Source organism: Phyllobates terribilis, unplaced genomic scaffold, assembly GCF_046119375.1.
Source record: "Phyllobates terribilis strain yellow unplaced genomic scaffold, ASM4611937v1 Scaffold_614__1_contigs__length_971095, whole genome shotgun sequence".
Lineage (NCBI taxonomy): Eukaryota > Metazoa > Chordata > Amphibia > Anura > Dendrobatidae > Phyllobates > Phyllobates terribilis.
Window position 1 is genome coordinate 724,386 of NW_027363374.1, and position 23,241 is coordinate 747,626.

Consider the following 23,241-nt stretch of genomic DNA (forward strand, 5'->3'; position numbering starts at 1 on the left):
AAAGAAAAAGATGGTGTTCCCGATACATATAAACATTCAGGATCTAATCCTGGACGAATGGGAAAATCCTGAAAGACGACTGAATACACCAGCGGAATTGAAAGACAGGTTTCCCGTAGATGAAGAAACCTCAAAAGGTTGGACCGAGATACCTAAGGTCGATATTCAGGTGACAAGAGTCGCTAAAAAGACAGTATTGCCATTCGAAGACTCATCGCAACTAAAGGATCCTCTGGACCGCAAGATGGACAGCCTTCTCAGAAAATCCTGGGAAACATCAGCAGTCCTTCTGGACACAAACAGTCTCCACGTGTGTTGCACGGTCCATGTCAAGATGGCTCAACCAGCACATCCAGAGAGGAGATACAAGCTTCCCTACCTTTACTGCAGAAAGCCACTGACTTCCTGGCGGATGCTTCAGCGGAATCTGTGAGGGTTACGCCAGGGCAGCAGTCCTATCGAACTCCACAAGGCGAGCACTATGGCTGAAATCGTGGAGCGGTGACGTGGCTTCTAAAACAAAACTTTGTTCCATTCCCTTCAGGGGAGAATATATGTTTGGCCAGGCCCTTGACCCTCTCCTGGAGAAGGCGACTGATAAAAAGAAATCCCTGCCTGAACCCAGACACTACAAGAAGACCCCCTTTCGCCCCCCTCGGGAACAGAATCCCCAGTACAGGGGGAACGGCAAGTCTGGTCGGTGGAGCTACCCCAAAGGGGGGAAAGATAGGAATATTTTTTTCCCAAAAGGACAGCGACAACAGAAGCGGTGACGCCAGAGCAGTGGGGGGACAAATCATGAAATACCTTCCCCAGTGGCAAAAGATCTGCTCCAATCAATGGGTCTTGAAGGTAATTCAAGAAGGGGTAAAGATCGAATTCTCCTCATATCCTCCAAGAAAAGTAAGGATAACTCGTCTAACCTCCCCGAGATTAAGAACCGCAATGATGTCAGGCCTAAAAGACATACTATCCTTGGGGGCTATTTCACCAGTCCCAAAAACAGAAAGACACACAGGCCACTATTCACGCCTGTTTATGATAAAGAAACCAAACGGCACCTACAGAATAATAATAAATCTGAAACCCTTAAACCAATACATCATCTACCGAAGATTCAAAATGGAGTCCATCAGATCAGCAGTTCCTTTGATAGGACAAGGATATGTGATGGCAACCATCGACTTACAGGACGCATACTATCACGGTTTGCAGTGGTTCAAGAGGATCAAACGCTGCATTTTCAATTCAATGTATTGCCGTTCGGGATATCCTCAGCACCAAGAATATTCACCAAAATTATGTCAGAGGTAGTGGCTTCAATCAGAAAAGAAAAAATCTGCATCATTCCCTACCTTGACGACTTCTTACTAGTATATCCCTCGGTGGAATCACTCCAGGAAGATCTGCAGAGAAGAATCCTAATCCTGACCACCCTAGGGTGGTTGATAAATCATCAAAAGTCAGACCTGGTCCCTGCCACAGAAAAAACATTTCTGGGTGTTCTACTAGACTCCGCCAGACAAACCTCCTTCCTAACGAAAGACAAACAGATACTTTTGAGATCCAAGATATCGAATCTGAAGGCCCTGAACAGAGTGTCGCTAAGGTCTGCCATGTCAACCCTCAGCTCCATGACAGCCTACATCCAATCCGTAGCCTGGGCTCAGGCTCACACCAGGGTGTTGCAAACCCATATTCTTGCACAGTGGGACGGATCCCCAGACTCCCTAAACAGGATGATCATGATCCCTCATTATGTGAAGACATCCCTATCATGGTGGCTCAGCCCAAAAAACCTAGGAACAGGGGTTCCATGATCTCAGTTCCCTCTGATAACAGTCACGGTAGACGCCAGTGACCAGCCCAGGGGATGGAATGTGACGCCCAGCTGCACTTGGTATCACAGATCCTGGAAGAGTGCATTGATGGATTCCTCCACAAGAGGCCCCCATAAACATTCACACATCTCCACCTTTCACCTCAGACCACCAGAGGGAGCCTGTTAGGGATATAAATAGGGAAGGTGGAGCCAGGCAGTTCAGTCTGGAGTGCACAGAGAGTGATTCAGCAGTTCCTCTGGAGAGTTCAGCAAGTACAGGTCTGAATACAGAGTCGAGCTCAGGTCAGTTGTAGCTCAGAATAGTGAGCTTTAGGTGTGCCGGCGTCATAAGATGGGTGAAGCGCGGCAAGCTGCCGTTAGTGTGTATAGCCTAGTGAGGGCCCGAGTTGGCCGAAGGCGAGGGGAGAGTTAGTACCAAGGGGGCAGAGGAGCTTAACTAGCTCACCCCGAAGAAGTTACCGGACACCGGGTCCAAGCTTACCGGGATCTCTATGACCCAGTAAGGCATAACCGGAATCCCTGGAGAACTACAGGTCCCAGGATCGCTGAAGTACTGATACGTAACAGAGCCAGGAGACACATAGGCCCCGTAAGGCTTTCTTACCCGTAGAGATGGCAGAACTCCTTGAACAACTCAGCCTCAAAGGCCGGGCCTTGGTCTGTCAGCACCTGCTTAGGATAACCATGGGGTCTGCAGAAATACGCTTGGAACGTCTTTGCTGCTGTCTCTGCCGTCAGGTCTTTGACGGGGGCGACCACCAGGAAACGCGAGTAGTGATCCACCATGGTCAGAGCATAAAAGTACCCTGACCTGCAGGGAGACAGCTTGACATGGTCCAGGGCCACGATCTCCAGGGGTCGAGTCGTCTTGATGGGTTGCAGGGGTGCCTTCTGGCTGCTGTAGTCTTTTCTTCTAAGGCCACAGGGTGCACAGTCCCGGCACCACCTCTCAATTGAGCTGCGCATTCCTACCCAGTAGAATCGACACTTCAGCAGGGTCTCTAACTTTTTCCAGCCAAAGTGCCCTGCGTGATCGTGGTAGGCCTCCAACACTATTTGGATGTCTGTCTTGGGGACCATTATCTGCCATACCATCTCATGGGTTTTTGGATTGACGTACCTCCGGCACAGCTTCTCACGGTAGATAAACAGCCGGCTTCTCTCGTTCCACAGCTGCTTTGCTTGCAGAGATGTGTCTTTTTCCAGGGAAGAACCTTCTTGGGTTATCAGTTCCTTGATGTGTCTGACAACCGTGTCACTGTCCTGGGTCTCTTTCCAGCTGTGGTGAGGCAGAGGGTTTAACGTCTTTCCACGCTGCCTTCTAGAAGCTCGTTGCTCGTGGATCATCCCATTCCGGTGAAAGGCAGGTAGCTCAATCTCTTCCAGGTCATCCACTTCTTCTTCTGTGTCTGACTGGCGAGGCATCCTGGACAGGGCATCGGCGTTGGCGTTCTTGCGGCCCGCCCGGTATTTAATTGTAAATTTATAATTTGACATCCGAGCCATCCATCGTTGTTCCAGTGCTCCTAGCTTAGCTGTTTCAAGATGGGTCAAGGGGTTGTTATCAGTGAAGGCAGTGAACTTACTGGAGGCTATATAGTGCTTGAACCTTTCAGTGATGGTCCAGACCGGGGTCAGGAACTCCACCTTAAAGCTGCTATAGTTCTCTGGGTTCCTCTCGGTCGGGCGGAGCTTCCTGCTTGTGTATGCGATCACTTTCTCTTGGCAAATCTGCTTCTGACTTAAGACAGCTCCCAGTCCTTCGTTGCTGGCATCTGTATACAGCAGGAACAGTTGGCTGTAGTCAGGGTAGGCTAGGATCTCATCGCCTGTCAGTATCTCCTCAATTTCCTGAAATGACTCTGCTTGCTCCTTACCCCAGTGGAATGGGGGATTTCTGCCTTTGGGGGACTGCCATACCAGGAGGTCTTGCAGAGGAGCTGTTTCTTGATGTAGTCTTTTACAAACCTCCGGTAGTATCCTACTAGTCTCAAGAACTGACGCACCTCTTTGAGATTCTTCGGCTCCGGCCACTTCTGGATGGCAGTGACCTTCTCCGGGTCTGGTGCTACCTCTTCCGGACTAACGATGTGCCCCAGGTACTGTACCTTTCTCTTGAGCAGGTGGCACTTTGAGGGCTTCAACTTCATCCCGTACCAGGACAGCGACTCAAATACCTCTGCCAGGTGTTTCAAGTAGTCTTCGTGTGTTCTGGAGTACACTATCACGTCATCCAGGTATAGTAACACAGTCTCAAAGTTGCGGTGCCCCAGGCAGCACTCCATCAATCTCTGGAACGTTCCGGGGGAATTAAGAGTCCAAACGGCATACTGTTGAACTCGCAGAGTCCCATCGGGGTTGTAAAGGCCATCTTCTCCCGATCCTCCTCAGCCACAGCTAATTGCCAGTACCAACTAGTGAGGTCAAGGGTGGAAAACTAATTTGCAGACTTTAAGGCAGCTAGAGACTCCTCTATGCGTGGTAAAGGGTATGCATCTTTATGTGTAATGAGATTTACTTGTCGGTAATCTACACACATTCTCATGCTCCCGTCCTTTTTCCTAACTAGAACTAGGGGAGCTACCCAGGGGCACCCTCCCATTGCGTACATCTACCACTCCCCTGGCGGTTAAGAGCGTGGGTCTGTGCTCGGAGCAAAGGGGTTCTACTACTGCCTGATAGCTCTGTCCTCTAAGACCTATAGCAGCTCTACACCAGATAAGCATTTCATTCATTGGGGGGATGACAATGGGTATGGGATCCGTCACCCACACATTACCGATTTCACCGTCTGTGAACCTTACTTGCTGTTGTTACATCAGGACTCGGATCTCCTTCTGCAGCGCCCTCCTCTGTCTTGGTCTGGCAGTGTCAGCTATCTGTTGGAGCAAGAACACAACTTCTCCCAAACAGTTACCAACATTGTTAGTGCCAAGTACCATATACGGATTGGTGTCATCAGGATTAGTCTCCAACTACAATTAGCCCCTGGTCCTTCAGCTCCACTCTCCCCACCTTTACAGTCACATTCTTAACCCCGATTAGGTTAAGGGGGAGTCCATTTGAGGCATAAACAGAAAGATTTGGAGCTGGCGGACGTAGATCGTCCATGGACCAGAACCTCTTGTAGAGGACATCAGGCATGATGGTTACCTGAGATCCTGTGTCCGACAAACCTGTTGTACCAGTCTGCTGGGCCTGGGGAATTTACTCCTGGGTGTCGGCCCTCGGACCCAGGGTTTTCTCATTTAAAGGACAATTCTGGGCGGTGTGTCCGGTCTTGCGGTAGCAGGTAGGGTCCTTTTGTGAACAGCGCTGGTCACTGGTCCTCGTAGAGGGTGGTGTTGGTCACCTCCTTCGCATCCAGGGGACATCCTCAGGGCTATCGGCTAACAGGATTTTCCCTCCTTCCTCGGGCTCCGTCCGCAGCTGCAGAGCACTCAGCACAGTGGTCAGGGTTTTGCTCAGCTGGCGCACCTCAGAGCGCAGACTGTCCAGCTCTCTAGGGGACGTTGCTGGAACCTTAGCTTCAGCAGCCACTGGGGAAAAGGTGGGTGTAGCAGGCACTGGGGTAGCCCCACCCTGGTAACATTGGATGGCATTTGTCTCCAGGGGCTGCAGTCCTTTTATAGCCATGCCCTTGAGATTGTCAAAGGTGGCATCTGGATGATCCAGGGACCACCAACGCACAGTCTCCTCTGGAGACCACAGTCCCCGGCCAAACTGGTCCTTTAGCATTTTGTTTTCATTTTCGATGCTGGTCGGACTAACCTGTTTCAGGGCCCGCAGGGCCCCTTGTAAACGCCAGGCGTAGTCCCGAACATTGTCCTCCGACTGTTGGGAACAATTGTAGAACCTCATCCGGAGGTCCGCCTCAGTAAGATCCTCAAAAACAGTCTGTAGCTTTTTAAAGATTGTGGACACTGACTCCTGGTCTGCGGCCGACCATGTTTCCACTTCCCGTTCCGCAGCACCAGTCAGTTGTCCTAATACAACAGCGGCCCTCTGCTTGCCTGTCATAGAGTACATGTTCAAAATGCCGCATATCTTCCATTTGAATCCAGACAGGGTATCTGGTTTGCCGTTGTACTGGGGGAGCCACTTTGCTCCAGGAATGTACGGTAGAGTTATGGGAATGACAGGACTTACAGGCGCTGCTGGTGAAGCGGCCGCCTCGGCCTGCTCAGCATCGGGCGCGGGTTGAACATCAGGGCCGTTGACCGGTATTCCGGCGTTGTGCTGTTCGTCAGACATTCTGGCGCCCCCCTAGCTAACCGTGGTCTACCTTCTAGTTTTTCTTCCGGTAGGCCGCAGCTCCGCAGGTGACGGTCGTCTTCTGGACCTTGCGTTGCTTGCGTCCTACGTCAGAGCGTTCAGAGACGCTCCTTACAGGACCTGGCGCTTCTTGGTTTGACGTCGAGGCGTGGGGCGTGTCCGGGGCTTCGCGCTCTTTTGCAGGTACGCCCCTCAGTTTCCCGCGGTTACGCCCTTCTTCTCGCTCGGCGACCCAACAATGGCGGCAATCTTCACCACAGTCAAATATGCAGTTCACTTCAACAAAGGCGCTCAGTACCCGGTGGCAACGGGCATAACACTCCGTCGTTGCAGCGTGCACGCGATCCTGTTCGTGACGCCAGAAGAGATGACCAGCCCAGGGAATGGGGATGACTCGGTACCCGGGCCTTTGCCTTGGGGATGTCGCGGTGGTCGGCTCCCGGGCCCGTACCCTGGGGTCACTCTTTGAAAGGGTGGATATTTATTAATTTTATAAGAGTTCATGATGCCACCTGTGGTTTCTGGTGAGAATCACCAGTGCTGCGCAGTCCACTGAGGCCGGTGATAAGGCAGCTTGATGGTATAGCTCCCCACAGGTGGAGCTAGGCCTCAGGGCAGCGTACAGAAAGGAGAAGCGGGACAGGCGAGACCCAGCCGGGTCAGAGCAAGAACAGGGACAGACACGATAGTCACTTCAGTACCTTTTACTGATGGAAATTCAGGCACATCCCGGAGCACTGTAGGGTGAAGGGTGAATATCAGGATCCTCCCCAATGAGCAAGTGTAGGGCCTCCTGTCTCTTGCCTCTGCATACTAAGTTTCTGACCTGTCTGGAGCTAGGCCTAACTTTGTCTCTGTCCTGCGCTGGCTGACGTAGTGGTTGGGCCTTCTCTTGGAGTGCACGCTCCCGGCTTACGGGGCCTATGTGTCTCCTGGCTCTGTTACGAATCAGCACTTTTGCGATCCTGGGACCTGTAGTTCTCCAGGGATTCCGGTTATGCCTAACTGGGTCGTAGAGATCCCGGTAAGCTCGGACCCGGTGTCCGGTAACAGCTTCGGGGGAGCTAGTTAAGCTCCTCTGCCCCCTATGTACTAACTCTCCACTCACCTTTGGCCAACTCGGGCCCTCACTAGGCTATACACATTAATGGCAGCTTGCCGCGCTTCACCGATCTTATGGCGCCGGCACACCTAAAGCTCACTATTCTGATCTACATCTGACCTGAGCTCGACTCTGTATTCAGACCTGTACTTGCTGAACTCTCCAGAGGAACTGCTGAATCACTCTCTGTGCACTCCAGACTGAACTGCCTGGCTCCACCTTCCCTATTTATATCCGTAACGGGCTCCCTCTGGTGGTCTGAGGTGGAAGGTGCAGATGTGTGAATGTTTATGGGGGCCTCTTGTGGAGGAATCAATCAATGCACTCTTCCAGGATCTGTGATACCAAGTGCAGCTGGGCGTCACACCAGCAAGACAGGATGGGGAGCCGTCGTGGCTCAAACCCCCTTCCAAGGGGTCTGGACAGAAGAGACCAGCAGGAGATCCTCCAACTTCCACGAGTTAAAGGCGGTGGAGGAGGCACTCAAAATGTCGGCTCCGATCATTACGGGCAAACACGTAAAAGTCTATTCAGACAACATGACTACCGTAGCTCACCTGTCCCATCAAGGGAGTACAAGGTACGAGAATCTAAAAAGTATCTCAGCAAGAATATTCTTCTGGGCAGAAGGACATCTTCGTTCCTGATCAGGTCTGCACATAAAAGGCTCAGACAACATCCAGGCCGATTTTCTGAGCAGAAGGAATATCCATCCGGGGGGATGGGAGCTGGACTCAGACATTTTTCACATGCTGACCAGACAATGGGGTCGTCCGGAGGTGGACCTCTTTGCAAGACGCAAGAACACCAAAAATACTTCTCCCTAGATCCAGACGACGTATGCCTGGGGATAGATGCATTCTCTCACCCGTGGCGTTTCCATCTGGCTTACGCTTTTCCCCCAATTCCATTGCTAGCCAAGACCTTACAGAAAGTAAGGACCGAGGAGGTCAAGATAATTTTGACAGCCCCGCTTTGGCCCAAAAGGAGCTGGTTCTGTGCACTAAACAGTTTAAGCATAGAGGGACCCCTCATTCTGCCAGCAATCAAGAACCCCTGTCCATCAGGGTCCAATACTCCATCCAGATCCAGAGAACCTCCATCTAGCGGCCTGGCTTCTGAGTTCACAATCCTGAAGGCCAAAGGACTCTCAGAAAGAGTAATTCACACCCTACAAAAAAGTAGGAAACAAATCACAAACTCCATATACAGCAAGATATGGAAGACCTTCCTAACATGGTATAAACCAAATATACCAGATCTTCGGCATCCTGACATGACCTAGATCTTGGATTTTCTACAAGAAGGGCTGGAGAAGGACCTTAGACCTAGCATCCTCAAGGTTCAGATCGCAGCACTGAGTATTTATTTCGACAAGAGCCTAGCCGAACCCCGATGGGTAAAAAGGTTCATGACAGCAGCTAATCGCCTGCGCCCCAGAATAATTAACCACGTTCCCTCCTGGGATCTTAATATCGTCCTTAAAGGTCTGACACTACCACCGTTTGAACCTTTGGCCTCAATAGAGCTGGATAAATTAGCCTGGAAAACAATATTTCTAGTAGCGATTACCACTGCCAGGAGAGTGGGAGAAATCCAAGCCTTCTCAGTGAATGACCCATATCTGAGAATCCTGGATGATAGGATTATTCTACAACTGGACACATCTTTCTTGCCAAAGGTAGTCTCAGACTTTCATAGGTCTCAAGAGATAATTCTTCCTTCCTTCTGTCAAGACCCAAAAAATAAAAGGGAAGAAGAATACCATACTTTGGACGTAAGGAGGGTTGTTCTTCACTACCTCCAAAAAACAGAGGCCTCGAGGAAGGATCAGAACCTCTTTATTCAGCCATTTGGTCAGAACAGAGGGAAGAAGGTCTCAAAGGTTACCATCGCCACTTGGATCAAGAAAGCAATTATAGAATCATATCAGATCCAAGATCTCTCACCACCAGAGAAGCTGAAAGCACACTCTACTAGAGCCATGTCTGTCTCCTGGACAGAGAAGGCTAGCGCTTCCCTCGAGCAGATATGTAGAGCAGCTACATGGTCCTCGGTTCATACCTTCACCAAGCATTACAAACTTAATTTAATGTCCATTAAAGACTTGGCCTTTCGGCGAAAAGTGCTTCAGGCCATTGTCCCTCCCTAAACATGAGTCTTTGGTACTTCTCCTATGGTGCTGTCGTGGGAGGTTATTGGAGAAAATAGAATTAGACTTACTGGTAATTTGGTTTCTAATAACCCACCACGACAGCACTGGTAATTCCCTCCCAGGCTTGGTTAGCCAATCATTTAATTTGAATAAATATAATTTGAAGCATCCATACTTGTGTGGTCCTTTATAAAAACAATGGAGGGAGGATGAGGGAGGGGCTATTTCACCTCTTTGTGTTTCCTGTCCCTATTAGGGAGGGGTGACATCCTCCTTTGGTGCTGTCGTGGTGGGTTATTAGAAACCGAATTACCGGTAAGTCTAATTCTATTTTTTTCACAAATACACGCAAGTTATATCGAAGAAATTTTACCACTATCATGAAGTACAATATGTCATGAAAAAACAATCTCAGCATCAGGGGGATCCGTTGAAGCGTTCCAGAGTAATTACCTCATAAAGTGACAGTGGTCAGAATTGTAAAAATTGGCCTGGTCATTAACGTGCAAACCACCCTCGGCGGTAAAGGGGTTAAAGTGTATCCATCGTTTTAATTTTTATTTCATAAATGAATAGTTTACATGAAAATAAGAAACTTTGTAATATATCTTATCAAAGAAATTTGCTTCTTTATTTGCTAAAATTGATCAGTCATCATCAAGTCTCAATTCTGAGGTTTTAAATTTGTATTCAGTGAACACAGACTTTCCCATTACTGAGATAGGAGATGGCAGCTGCTACTGATAAGGGGGAAAAGCTGTCTCAAGCTCCTCCCTCTTCCTGCCCACATAGAATTGTATCAGTAGCAGCTGCCATCTCCTATCTCAGTAATGGGAAAGTGTCTTCACTGAATACAGATTTTACCTCAGAATTTCATAATGAATGATACATTTTGGCAGAGAATGAAGAAAATTATAAAGTTGTTTAATTTCATGTGTACTATTGATTCATGAAATAACAATTAAAATGAGGGTTACTCTTTAAGATAATCGGGAGCCTTAAAGGTCATATGCTGGAGATGTCGGCTTCACTGCTGATGCCAGTACCTTAGACACATGAATGATGTACGGAAAGTCTGCAGGAAGTAAGCGGAGACCAGTGCGGACTACTGGAGCAATAGTGATGGAGCCAAGGGTGGAACAAAGAGGAGAGAATAGGGATTTTGAATTGAACACCTTTCCTGCTGTTTCCTGAGTTTTTGGAAAACCATTTTAAGCTATGTGCACACGGCATCTCTTAGATTTCGGCACCGCCACCGAGATTTTCCAGACAAAGCCGCTTCAGGAAGACCTCGACGGTTGTTTTCCTGAGGTGTCCTTTCCAGCGGCTTTGCAGCTTTTTCACTTTATACTGGTAACTATAGAGAGCAGGCGGCTTCCTAGCGAAAACGCTCAAAGAATGAACCTGTTCCTTATTTTAACCACTTCAGTTTCCGAATCCTAAAGTGGTTAAAAGACATAAGACAGAAGATGTGCACAGCCATGTTGCTTTGACATTGCTGTGCATTATGTTCATATTATGGGGTGCTTTATCTGGCAGATTCCAGGCTTGGGGTAAGTTCACACACAGTATTTTGATGTGGATTTTTTTATGTGCATTTATTGAGTGGCCATACCCACTCCCAGTTGAGTTCTGACCACCGTTCAAAAACTTGGCAAAGTGGTCCTAGATGGGAGAAAAAACCCACAAAATTTTAAGCAATTTTACACTAGAAAACGAACGTAAACTGCTGGATGAATCGGCCCCTTCGTTTTCTGAAGCAGTCAAAAAACTCAGTGTGAACATCCCCTAAATGTGGTTTTTGGAGCAGAATCCACTTCAGAATATTGTGGGAACATACCCTAATGGTTTCTTTTAACTTTCTGTTCCAGGAATGTTTCCAGTTGACCAATCCGAATACAGCAATTTGAAGAGTGCGCTGGAAAAGCTGACCTTGGACTATTCAAGTGTGTCTGTTAGTTGGGACAGTGTAGCGTCGGCGTCCCTGCCTCCTGCTAGGCAGGGACGCTGTTCCCCTCACCTCTCCGCTCCGTGCCCGGCGTCTTCCTCCCTCTCTGCTGGCAGCGCGCGGTGCTTCCCGGCCACGGTGCTTACAGCGCGCGCTCCCCCTCTCTTAAAGGGGCCGCGCGCGCCGTCCTAAAGAGTCCCCGGCCAATGGCCGGAGGACTTCACCATATATAAGGCACCTCCTCCAAAATGGAGGTGCCCGAGCAATGTTGTAGCACAGTTCATCACTCTGCTTCAGCCCCCAGGTCCCGTTTCCAGTTACCTGCCAGTTACCTGCCAGTTACCTGCCAGTTTCCTGTCTGATACCTGCCTGACTCTTGTCTACCTGCTGCTATTCCTGCGGTCCGACAGTTTGCCTACCAGCCCTGCCAGTCTGTCTATGGATCCGTCTGCCCGCTCACCTGGGAGCGCACATCTGCTACCTGCCTGCTAGCCTACCTGGAGGCTCCGCCGTCACGTGCTGTGACCACCTGCCTGTCCAGAGACTCTTTCCCGCTCACCTGGGAGCGCTCACCTGCTACCTGCCTGCTAGCCTACCTGGAGGCTCCGCCGTCACGTGCTGTGACCACCTGCCTGTCCAGAGACTCTTGCTCGCTCACCTGGGAGCGTCCACCTGCTACCAGCCTGCTAGCCTACCTGGAGGCTCTGCCGTCACTTGCCGTGACCACCCGCCTGTCAAGAGACTGTCCCGGTCACTTGCTGTGATCCCTGCCCGTTAACCCAGAGACTGTCCCGGTCACTTGCCGTGACCACCTGCCCGTTTACCCAGAGACTGTCCCGGTCACTTGCCGTGACCACCTGCCCGTTTACCCAGAGACTGTCCCTGTCACTTGCTGTGACTACCTGCCCGTCTTCCCCGGGCGCTACCCGCTTCCTTACAAGGACCGCCCCCTTGTATAGTTGCTCAGAGGTTCCGCCTCCCAGACCCGTTACAGTTTGCTCAGGCCATGGAACCCGGTAGCACCCAAGCTCCCTCGCTCTCGGACCTATGTCATGAACTGTCCCGTCAGAGGTCCCAACAGGAGTCCATCCTGGGTCACCTGCGGAATGTCAACTCTCGCCTGGACACTCTGACTGCTCCACCAGCAACCACCGCTAGTGTCATGACTCGCAACCCGGCAGCACCGCTGCCTACCAATACCATGGTATCCTGCCCCAGACCCCGGCTTTCTGCACCTCCTCGCTTCGGAGGCGACCCCGCTCAAGCTCGGGGCTTCATAAACCAGTGCACCCTGCACTTTGAACTCCTGTCCCACCAGTTTATCTCCGACCGGGCCAAAGTTGCCTTCATCATGTCCCATCTCACGGGGGAGGCACTGGCTTGGCTAAATCCTCTATGGGAGAGAGGAGACCCCCAGGTGTCCGACCTGCCAGCCTTTCTCACGGCTTTCCAGAAAGTCTTCGACGAACCCGGACGGAAGACCTCATCCGCATCGCCTCTGCTACGCCTCCGCCAAGGAAATCTCACCATGGGCCAATATGCCATACGGTTCCGTACCCTTGCTTCAGAGCTGGCCTGGGATAACGACGCTCTGGTGTCTGTCTTCTGGGAGGGTCTGTCCGGCCGTATTAAAGATTAACTCGCCGGTCGGGACATTCCTACCACTCTCGACGACTTAATACCACTTGCCACCCGGATTGACATCAGGTTCCAGGAGCGCGCCAAAGAGGTCACCCGTTAGAGGAGGTTTCCACATCTAGCCCCCACCTTCCAGAAACCCGTCATTCCCTCCGTTACTCCCCCGGCACACTCACCTGAGCCTATGCAGGTCGACCTGACCAAGATGGTCAAAACCCGTCAAGACTCTCGCCGTGCCGAGGGGAGCTGCTTCTACTGTGGCAGTAAGGAGCACCGGATCCGTTCCTGCCCTGAGAGGTCGGGAAACGCCTGTGTCTAGGGTCGCTCAGGGAGGTCGCCCTAGACAAAAGTAAACCCTCTCCATCCCTGATGCTGTCAGTCTCTATCACCTGCGGAGAGAACCGCTATTTCGAACTGGCTTAACTTGACTCAGGAGCTGCTGGTAATCTCATCTCTTAATCCCTGGTAGAGAAGTACCGCATTCCCACCAAACCTCTGGCTGTACCTTTATCTGTCGCCGCCGTGGATGGGGGCCTTTTACCACATCCCATCCAACTCATCACCGAATCCATAACTCTGCAGGTGGGAATGCTGCATTCTGAGAGCATCTCCTTTCATGTTCTGCCTGGACTCTCTCACGCACTCTTGCTGGGCCTACCTTGGCTCCAGAAACATGCACCCGTGCTTGACTGGCAGACCGGAGAAGTCCTTCGCTGGGGACAGGACTGCCATAAGACTTGTCTAGTTCCCGTTCATCCTGCTCGTCCTTCTCCTACCCCAGTCAATCTACCCGGTCTACCGGTTCCCTATTGGTCTTATGCGGATGTCTTCAATAAAAAAGAAGCAGAGACATTACCCCCTCATAGACCATACGACTGTCCAATCGACCTGATACCCGGCTCTACTCCTCCCCGTGGGCGTATCTACCCTTTGTCCGCAGCAGAGACCCGGTCCATGTCTGAATATATTGAGGAGAATCTTGCCCGGGGATTTATCCGGAAATCTACCTCCCCGGCGGGAGCAGGCTTCTTCTTCGTCAAAAAGAAGGACGGCTCACTCCGTCCATGTATAGATTATAGAGGCCTTAAACAGATTACAGTGAAGAATAAATACCCCCTCCCGCTCATTCCTGAATTATTTGACCGCCTGAGGGGGGCTAGAATCTTCACCAAACTGGATCTCCGTGGGGCGTATAACCTGGTCCGTATCCGTCAGGGGGATGAGTGGAAGACGGCATTCAACACCCGGGATGGCCACTATGAGTACCTTGTAATACCCTTCGGTCTCTGTAACGCTCCTGCCGTCTTTCAAGAGTTGGTCAATGACTCCTGCTAGGCAGGGACGCTGTTCCCCTCACCTCTCCGCTCCGTGCCCGGCGTCTTCCTCCCGCTCTGCTGGCAGCGCTCGCTGCTTCCCGGCCACGGTGCTTAGGGCGCGCGCTCCCCCTCTCTTAAAGGGGCCGCGCGCGCCGTCCTAAAGAGTCCCCGGCCAATGGCCGGAGGACTTCACCATATATAAGGCACCTCCTCCAAAATGGAGGTGCCCGAGCAATGTTGTAGCACAGTTCATCACTCTGCTTCAGCCCTCAGGTCCTGTTTCCAGTTACCTGCCAGTTACCTGCCAGTTACCTGCCAGTTTCCTGTCTGATACCTGCCTGACTCTTGTCTACCTGCTGCTATTCCTGCAGTCCGACAGTCTGCCTACCAGCCCTGCCAGTCTGTCTATGGATCCGTCTGCCCGCTCACCTGGGAGCGCACATCTGCTACCTGCCTGCTAGCCTACCTGGAGGCTCCGCCGTCACGTGCTGTGACCACCTGCCTGTCCAGAGACTCTTTCCCGCTCACCTGGGAGCGCTCACCTGCTACCTGCCTGCTAGCCTACCTGGAGGCTCCGCCGTCACGTGCTGTGACCACCTGCCTGTCCAGAGACTCTTGCTCGCTCACCTGGGAGCGTCCACCTGCTACCAGCCTGCTAGCCTACCTGGAGGCTCTGCCGTCACTTGCCGTGACCACCCGCCTGTCAAGAGACTGTCCCGGTCACTTGCTGTGATCCCTGCCCGTTAACCCAGAGACTGTCCCGGTCACTTGCCGTGACCACCTGCCCGTTTACCCAGAGACTGTCCCGGTCACTTGCCGTGACCACCTGCCCGTTTACCCAGAGACTGTCCCTGTCACTTGCTGTGACTACCTGCCCGTCTTCCCTGGGCGCCACCCGCTTCCTTACAAGGACCGCCCCCTTGTATAGTTGCTCAGAGGTTCCGCCTCCCAGACCCGTTACAGACAGCAGTGCAGCTCTGGGTGCTGGCTGGAGGTGCGTCTTCTACTGCCATTATCTGACTTATTTTATATCACTATATATTTTATTTCAGTCATTTCCTATACTTATGATGAAAATATACCATGCAGGCATTAATGTGTCCTACAGTGATCATAAGGGCACAGTTATCACCTACTGGCCGATTAATTGAGCATTAGATAGACATTTCAATAACTTTAATTTCTGAAAAGGGGTCATTTGTGAAAGTTTAATTATTGATTTAGTGTGTAAGGCTGTAAAAAAACATCTTCAGCTCAGAAAATTCTTCTGTAACAATAATCAGGAGGAAAGCAAAAAAACGTTACAAGGTAAAGGCCAATTTTTGGCAGAACAAACCACTGGCTCAACAGTTCATCTTGGTAATGTGTTAACCACTTGTATATTACACTCACGAATGGTATCTAGTCCCCTAGTGAATTCAGCATTGTATCACGCAGAGAGTTGCACAGTCTCACACTCTTACAGTAAAGAATCCTGGTCTTGGCCCTTTTGTTATAGATACGGTACTGAATATACTACACTAGGTCACTCCTTAGCATTTCTTTTTAACTAATAATTTAATAATAATTAATAATTTTAACTCATAATTAATTGTATTACTCTTTCCTTGTATTGCAGTCCACCTATTCCATCTTTACTTTAATTTCCCACCTTGTACGTGCTAGACCTCGGCTTTGTCTTTTTTGCACACTGGTGGCTAAATCTGTGCACCATGTTCCATATGGAGTCTGACTAGAGAAAATGTATTTTTCATTGTTAAATCACATCTGTCACTTCTCGGCCCAAACCTCCAGCTTATCCAGATATGTTTGTGACATATTATCCTGCAATTCCATAGCCAGGATTGTTATCGGTACAGTATTGTGTAGATCTGAATCCTCATATCCTCATCAATACACATGTACATGTACACATGAGCCTTCTGGACTTCCCATAGAGAAGTCAGAAATGGTTTATTACCACCTCTGCCTTCCTGATTGTTTCCTAAACAAGTGCTGTGCGTATAGTTTAGGAAGCAATGACGATGATCATGTGAGTACCGGTTGCTGGCAGCATGCATTGCTAGGTTAGCCCCAGATTGACTCAACAGTTTGCAGGAAGTTGAATTTTGTCATGTTTTATTACTGAATTCCCCTGTAACTTGGCCTGGCATATAAGCCCCAGTTACAGGGGAATTCAGTAATGACAAAATGAAGGCAAACGTTATTTGGATGACTGAACCAGAGACATTTTTAAAGATCTTAAAATCCCATGTACGAAAAAGAAAAAATATGCCTGGTGATGATCAGAAATAATCTGGTCTTGAACTGGTTTATAGTTCATTCTACTACCTGCCTTGTGTATAGTAGGCAGTGCAAATAGCGTGGTGTTTCTCTGTTATGATGGACACCGCGTTACTGGTATTTTCCAGACCAATTTCTATTAGAGTGGTGGATCCCTATCGAGCACTAAGTAGTTTCCCATTTTATTAACACTTTCGGTATATTTGCCTCTCTATATAAATTATAACTAATGTTCATGTCCTGCACAGGTTGGGCTTCCTGTTGCTTTAACACATGGAGGTGTTTAACCAGAGACCTGAGCAGGAATACAATGTATCTGTCATAATGACGTCCCCTACAGTCCCATACAAGGCTGTGCTGTCCTCTCCAAAGCTGATTAAGGTACTTTCTGTCTATGGCTTCCATGATGCAGTAATGCCTTATACATGGATCTGGTGGATCATAGGCTGCGAAACGTAACCACTCTGCGCTGTATTGTCGGCCACTCTGATTTGTTGTGCCATACGCCAAAACTAACTATCAGGGTGTTTCATTACTTCTGGGGGAAACAAAATCAGTAAAATTGGACTTGGATGTTGAGATGATGACATTTTTTGTTCAGTATTTGCAGTTAAAGTGGTTTTCTGCTACTGTAACATTAATGACCTAATCCCCGCACTGGTTATCAATGTCAGATCGATGGAAGTCCCAACAACTGGCATCACCAACTATCTGCTGTATGCAGCGGTGGCCAGATGGTGTTCGGAGCGGATCCACACCGCTCCAGCACGCTGGTCACTAGTCACTGTCGGGTTCTGCAGATCAGCTCCAATTGTATGATCCCATCTAATTTTTCGCATTATTCCTTTAGGAATATGGAGAACGGAGATTACTATTGTAAATCAATCTGAAATTCCTGACAAATCTGTAGTAAAGGAATATCTTGAACCTATGATTTTGGGTACAATTATTTCACCAGATGACTATCTTGAAAAGATCACGTCACTGTGTCAGGTCAGTGACCATTGGATCACAAAGATTTGAGGTGATATTATTGGGAAATTATATCATAAACATTAATTTTGCAAACACATTATATGTGTTATCTTAAGCTCTCCATATGTTAAAGGGGTTGTCCAAGACTTAGATATTGATGACTTATCCTTTGGATGGGTGGAGGTCCGCAGCAGCTCCCCCGGCAGCTGGGTGTACACAGTATACGGAGGTGGAACACCTAAGCTCTGTACATTGTGTAAAGACCGTTATCAGGTTCTGCAGCTCTGCTCTTATTTACTTCAATGGGAGCTGAGCTGTAGTACCTGAGAATGGCCACTACGTGGTGTCCTGACTCCATACACTGTTCACTTTTGGGTGCCATGTGAGCTGCAAACAATGGATCAGTGGGGTGCCGAGTGTAAGAAGCCCCCTGATATATCAAAGTCCTAGATAACCCCGTATTATACAAGGACGGCAGATTATAGGAAATATCACCCTATTTTGGGGTAGATGTAGCAAAACTAATGTAGGAGCCAAGTGGAGCAGAGACACGTAGCAGGCAATTTGGTTTCTGCCACCCTCCATTACATCAGGTTTCCACTCCCTTTTAATGTAGTGGTCAGTGGCGTACCGCCAATGGCGGCAGACCATGCGACTGCTATGGGGCCCGTGAGCCGGGGGGGGCCCCATAGCAGTCCAGGGGTGAACATACCGCTGCCGGTGAAGCTGTGCCGGGTCCCCACCATGCAGCTGCACCAAGGGGCCCACAAGGTGCAGCTGCTCCCTGCACGTGGCGGTCAGTGAGGAGAATAGCAGCGGAGCTGGAGGGTTCGTCCTCTGCTTGCTCCCTGACCCAGGCGCACGCAGCTTGATGATGTCATCATGCCTTGGTCAGGAAGAAAGCTGCCGGCAACCAGGAGGATGCTGAAGGGGAGCGAGCTGAGGTAATTTGTTGTTTTTTTTTTGTTTTTTTACTGAAATGGTGGGGAGGGGAGGTGGAGGGAGAGCAATGGTGGGATGGTGGGGCTGGTGAGAGCAATAATGGGGCTGATGGGGCTGGGGAGAGGAATGATGGTGCAGGGAAGAGCAATAATGAGGCTGATGGGGCTGGGGAGAGAAATATTGGGGCTGGGGAGAGGGCTGCTGGGGAGAGGAATAAATGGGGATGATGGGGCTGGGGAGAGCAATAATGGGGCTGATGGGGCTGGGGAGAGGAATGATGGGGCTGGGGAGAGGAATAATGAGACTGATGGGGCTGGGAAGAGCAATAATGGGGCTGGGAGAGGAATGATGGGACTGGGGAGAGGAATAATGGGGTTGATGGGGCTGGAGAGAGGAATAATGGGATGGTGGGGCTAGGTAGAGCAATGAAGGGGGCTGGGGAGAGGAATGATAGGGCTGGGGAGAGCAATGATAGGGATGGTAGGGCTGGGGAGAGCAATGATGGGATGGTGGGGCTGGGTTGAGCAATAATGGGGCTGATGGGGCTGGGGAGAGGAATAATGGAGTTGATGGGGCTGGGGAGAGGAATGATGGGATGATGAGGCTGGGGAGAGCAATAATGGGGCTGGAGAGAGCAATAATGGGGCTGGGGAGAGCAATAATGGGGCTGGGGAGAGGAATGATGGGGCTGGGAAGAGCAATAATGGGGCTGATGGGGCCAGGGAGAGAAATGATGGGGCGGATGGGGCCAGGGAGAGCAATAATGGGGCTGGGAAGAGCAATAATGGGGCTGATGGGGCTGGGGAGAGCAATTATGGGGCTGATGGGGCTTGGGAGAACAATGATGGGGCTGGGGAGAGGAATTATAGGGCTGATGGGTCTGGGAAGAGCAATAATGGGGCTGATGGGACTGGGGAGAGCAATGATGGGGCTTGGGGAGAGGAATGATGGGGCTGGGAAGAGCAATAAGTGCTCATCACACACCTAGATAAGTTCATTGAGGGGTCTAGTTTCCAAAATGGGGTCACTTGTCGGGGGTTTCCACTGTTTAGGCACATCAGGGGCTCTCCAAACGCAACATGGCGTTCGCTGATTATTCCAGCAAATTTGAAATTCAAAAAGTCAAATGGCGCTCCTTCACTTCAAAACTCTGCCGTGTGGCCAAACAGTGGTTTTCTGACACATATTTGGTATCAGCATGCTCAGAAGAAATTGCACAATACATTTTGTGGTCCATTTTTATATGTTTCTCTTGTGAAAATAAAAAAAATTTCGTCTAAATTTAATATTTTGTGAAAAAAAGTTAAATGTTATTTTTTTTCTTCTTCATTGCTTCAGATACTGTGAAGCACCTGAAGGGTTAATACACTTCTTGAATGTGGTTGTGAGTTCCTTGAGGGGTGCAGATTTTAGAGTGGTGTCACTTTGGGGTATTTTCTGTCATATAGACACCTCAAAGTCACTTCAAATGTGATGTGGTCCCTAAAAAAAATGGTTTGGTATATTTTGTTGGAAAAATGCGAAACTGCTGGTCAGCTTTTAACCCTTGTAGCTCCCTAACAAAAAAAAAATTGTTCCAAATTTGTGCTGATGTAAAGTAGACATGTGGGAAATGTTATTTATTGACTATGTTGTGTACAATATATCTCTGATTTCAGGGCAGAACAATTCAAATATTGAAAATTGCAAAACTTTCAAAATTTTCGCCAAATTTCCATTTTTTTTCACAAATAAACACGAGAGTTATCGAAGACATTGTACCACTATCATGAAGTACAATATGTCACGAAAAAACTTTCTCAGAATCAGGGGGATCCGTTGAAGCGTTACAGAGTAATTACCTCATAAAATGACAGTGGTCAGAATTGAAAACATTGGCATAGTCATTAACCTACAAAGTGGCTCGTTCCTTAAGGGGTTAATGGTGCTATAAATAATAATAATAATAATACTGAGAATTACTTATTACTGTGCCAATCATTCCTAAGTGAGGGGATGGGTTACAAAAAGCTATCTAGTAACCCATTAGAGGGGTTCATGAGTGAGCTAAAAGGTCTTATTAATGAGGGCTACAGCCAGGGGGCGCTAGACAAGAGCAAGAGGGAGTTTTTGATACCTCAACAGCTGCATCTATAAGAGTGTTATCCCCTTTGCCCAAAGTAGACAGGTTTATAGTGGATGTCTGACTGATATTATTGTCATCCTACATACAGGTGCGTCTCACTAAATTAGAATATCATCAAAAAGTTAATTTATTTTAGTTCTCCAATAGAAAAAGTGAAACTCATATTATATAGTCATTACAAACAGAGTGATCTATTTCAAGTGTTTATTTCTGTTAAATTTGATGATTATGGCTTACAGCCAATGAAAACATGAAAGTCATTATCTCAGTAAATTAGAATAATTAACAAAAACACCTGCAAATACTTCCTAAGGCTGCGTGCCCACGATGCGTTTTTCATGCGTTTTCGCAGCGGAAACGCATCAAAAACGCTTGGTAATCCGCACCCCATGGTCCCCAATGGCATTCCGCAATGTCAATGCACATGCTGAGGATTTTTCTGCAGCGTTTCTGCAGCGCTCATAAATGCGCAGCATGTTCATTAATTTTGCGGAAGCGCAGCGGAATTGCCGCCATTGACTTGCATTGAGACGCATATAATCCGTGTCTGTACATTTGTACACACGGATAATATGCGTTTCAATGTGCGTATGGTACCCAGTTCTGGAGGAGAGAAGACTCTCATCCAGACCTGGGTACCATTGTACCTGTGAAAAAAAGAATAAAATAACAAATAAAGTTTATATTCACCTTTCCGACGGCTCTCTCTGCATGCCGGCAGCGCTGAAGGACCTTCGGTGACGTCACAGTCATGTGACCGCAGGCCCTTCACCGCTGTGTCTCCCGATATGCCGGCAGTCAGGAACCAGACAGGAACGAGCGCTGCAGCACACGCCGGGGCATCGGGGGAGAGTATAGCTTTATTTTAAGCATTGTTTTACGGTCACACTATATAAATCCATGCTGTTTGCATGGATTTATATAGTGTGACTTAGTTGACAAGCACTTTCCAAATGATGCTAATCGCCTGGAAAGCGCTTGTCAATCTGCATGCGGAAACGCATGTGAATCCGCATGTATTCCGCATGTATTCTGCAGGAAAAACGCATGCACAATCTGCATGCGTTTTTTCTGCCAGGGAGATGCAGAAATGCTGCAGAAATTTTCTGCTTCATTTCTGCATCGTGGGCACATACTTCCTAAGAGTTTAAAAAGGTCCCTTAGACTGTTTCAGTAGGCTCCACAATCATGAGGAAGACTGTTGACTTGACAGATGTCCAGAAGACAGTCATTGACACATTAAGTAATGCAAAGTGCATTTTGCATTTCATTTGGAAATCAAGGTCCCAGAGTCTGCAGGAAGAGTGGAGGGCACACAATCCAAGCTGCTTGACGTCTAGTGTGAAGTGTTTTATCAAGACCAAAGTCAGTGCAGCCGTCTACCAGGAAATTTTAGAGCACTTCATGCTTCCTTCTGCCAACAAGCTTTTTGGAGATGGAAATGTCATTCTCCAGCAGGACTTGGCACCTGTCCACGCTGCCAAAAGTACCAGTACCTGGTTTAAAAACAACAGTATCACTGTACTTGATTGGCCAGCAAACTCACCTGACCTTAACCCCACAGAGAATCTATGGGGTATTGTCAAGAGGAAGATGAGAGACACCAGACCGACAATGCAGACGAGCTGAAGGCTGCTATCAAAGCAACCTGGGCTTTCATAACACCTCACCAGTGCCACAGGCTGATCGCCTCCATGCCACAACACATTGATACAGTAATTGATGCAAAAGGAGCCCCGACCAAGTATTGAGTGCATTTACTGAACATACATTTCAGTAGGCCAACATTTCAGATTTTAACCCCTTTCTGACGTATGTGGTAATAGTACGTCCTTGTGCCATGGGCTTATTGGGCCAGGGACGTACTATTACTTCATACTGTGATCGCGCCCACACACAAGCGGTGCCGCGGCGATTGGCACCGGGTGTAAAAAACGGCGCAAAAAAAAACCTCTAGGGTTAAGGTTGAGCTGGGGTTACGGTCGAGCTAGGGTTAGGGTTAGGGTTGCGCTAGGGTTAGGGTTGGGCTAGGGTTAAGGTTATGGTTGGGCTATGGTTAGGGTTGGGCTAGGGTTAGGGTTAGGCTAGGGTTAGGGTTGGGCTACGGTTAGGCTAGGGTTAGGGTTAGGCTCGGGTTAGGGTTGGGCTACGGTTATGTTGGGCTACTGTTAGGGTTGGTCTAGGGTTATGGTTGGAGTAGGGTTAGGTTGGGTTTGTGCTAGGGTTGGAGTTGTATTAGGGTTAAAGTTAGGGTTGTGTTGGGGATGGGATTTTTTCCAAAGTAAAAAAAAAAGACGACGATATGGCGACTAGTGTTGAGTGTAAGTGCTCGCTACTTGAGTTTGCATCGGGTGCTCGGGTATATACTGAGTATCGCGTGTGCTCGAGTCTCCGCTCCATATGTTTTGCAGCTGTTATACAGCCAAAAAAAACTCACAGGTATTGCCTGCCATGCACGATGTTGTTCGAGACTCCGCGGCTGCATGTGTCATGGCTGTTAGGCAGCTGCGACACATGCAGGGATTGCCTGTTTGTTATGTGATCCCTGCATGTGTCGCAGCTGTCTAGTGGCCGTGACACATGCAGCGGCAGCTCGAACACAGTTGTTGAGCATGCCGAAAATACTCGGGCAGCACTCG

General features: G+C 49.1%; 1 pseudogene; it reads left to right on the forward strand.

Annotated features, from left to right (window-relative positions):
- Positions 1-17,583, forward strand: part of LOC141233750 (uncharacterized) — an 83,720-nt pseudogene extending 66,137 nt beyond the window's left edge.
- Positions 17,584-23,241: the final 5,658 nt, after the last annotated feature.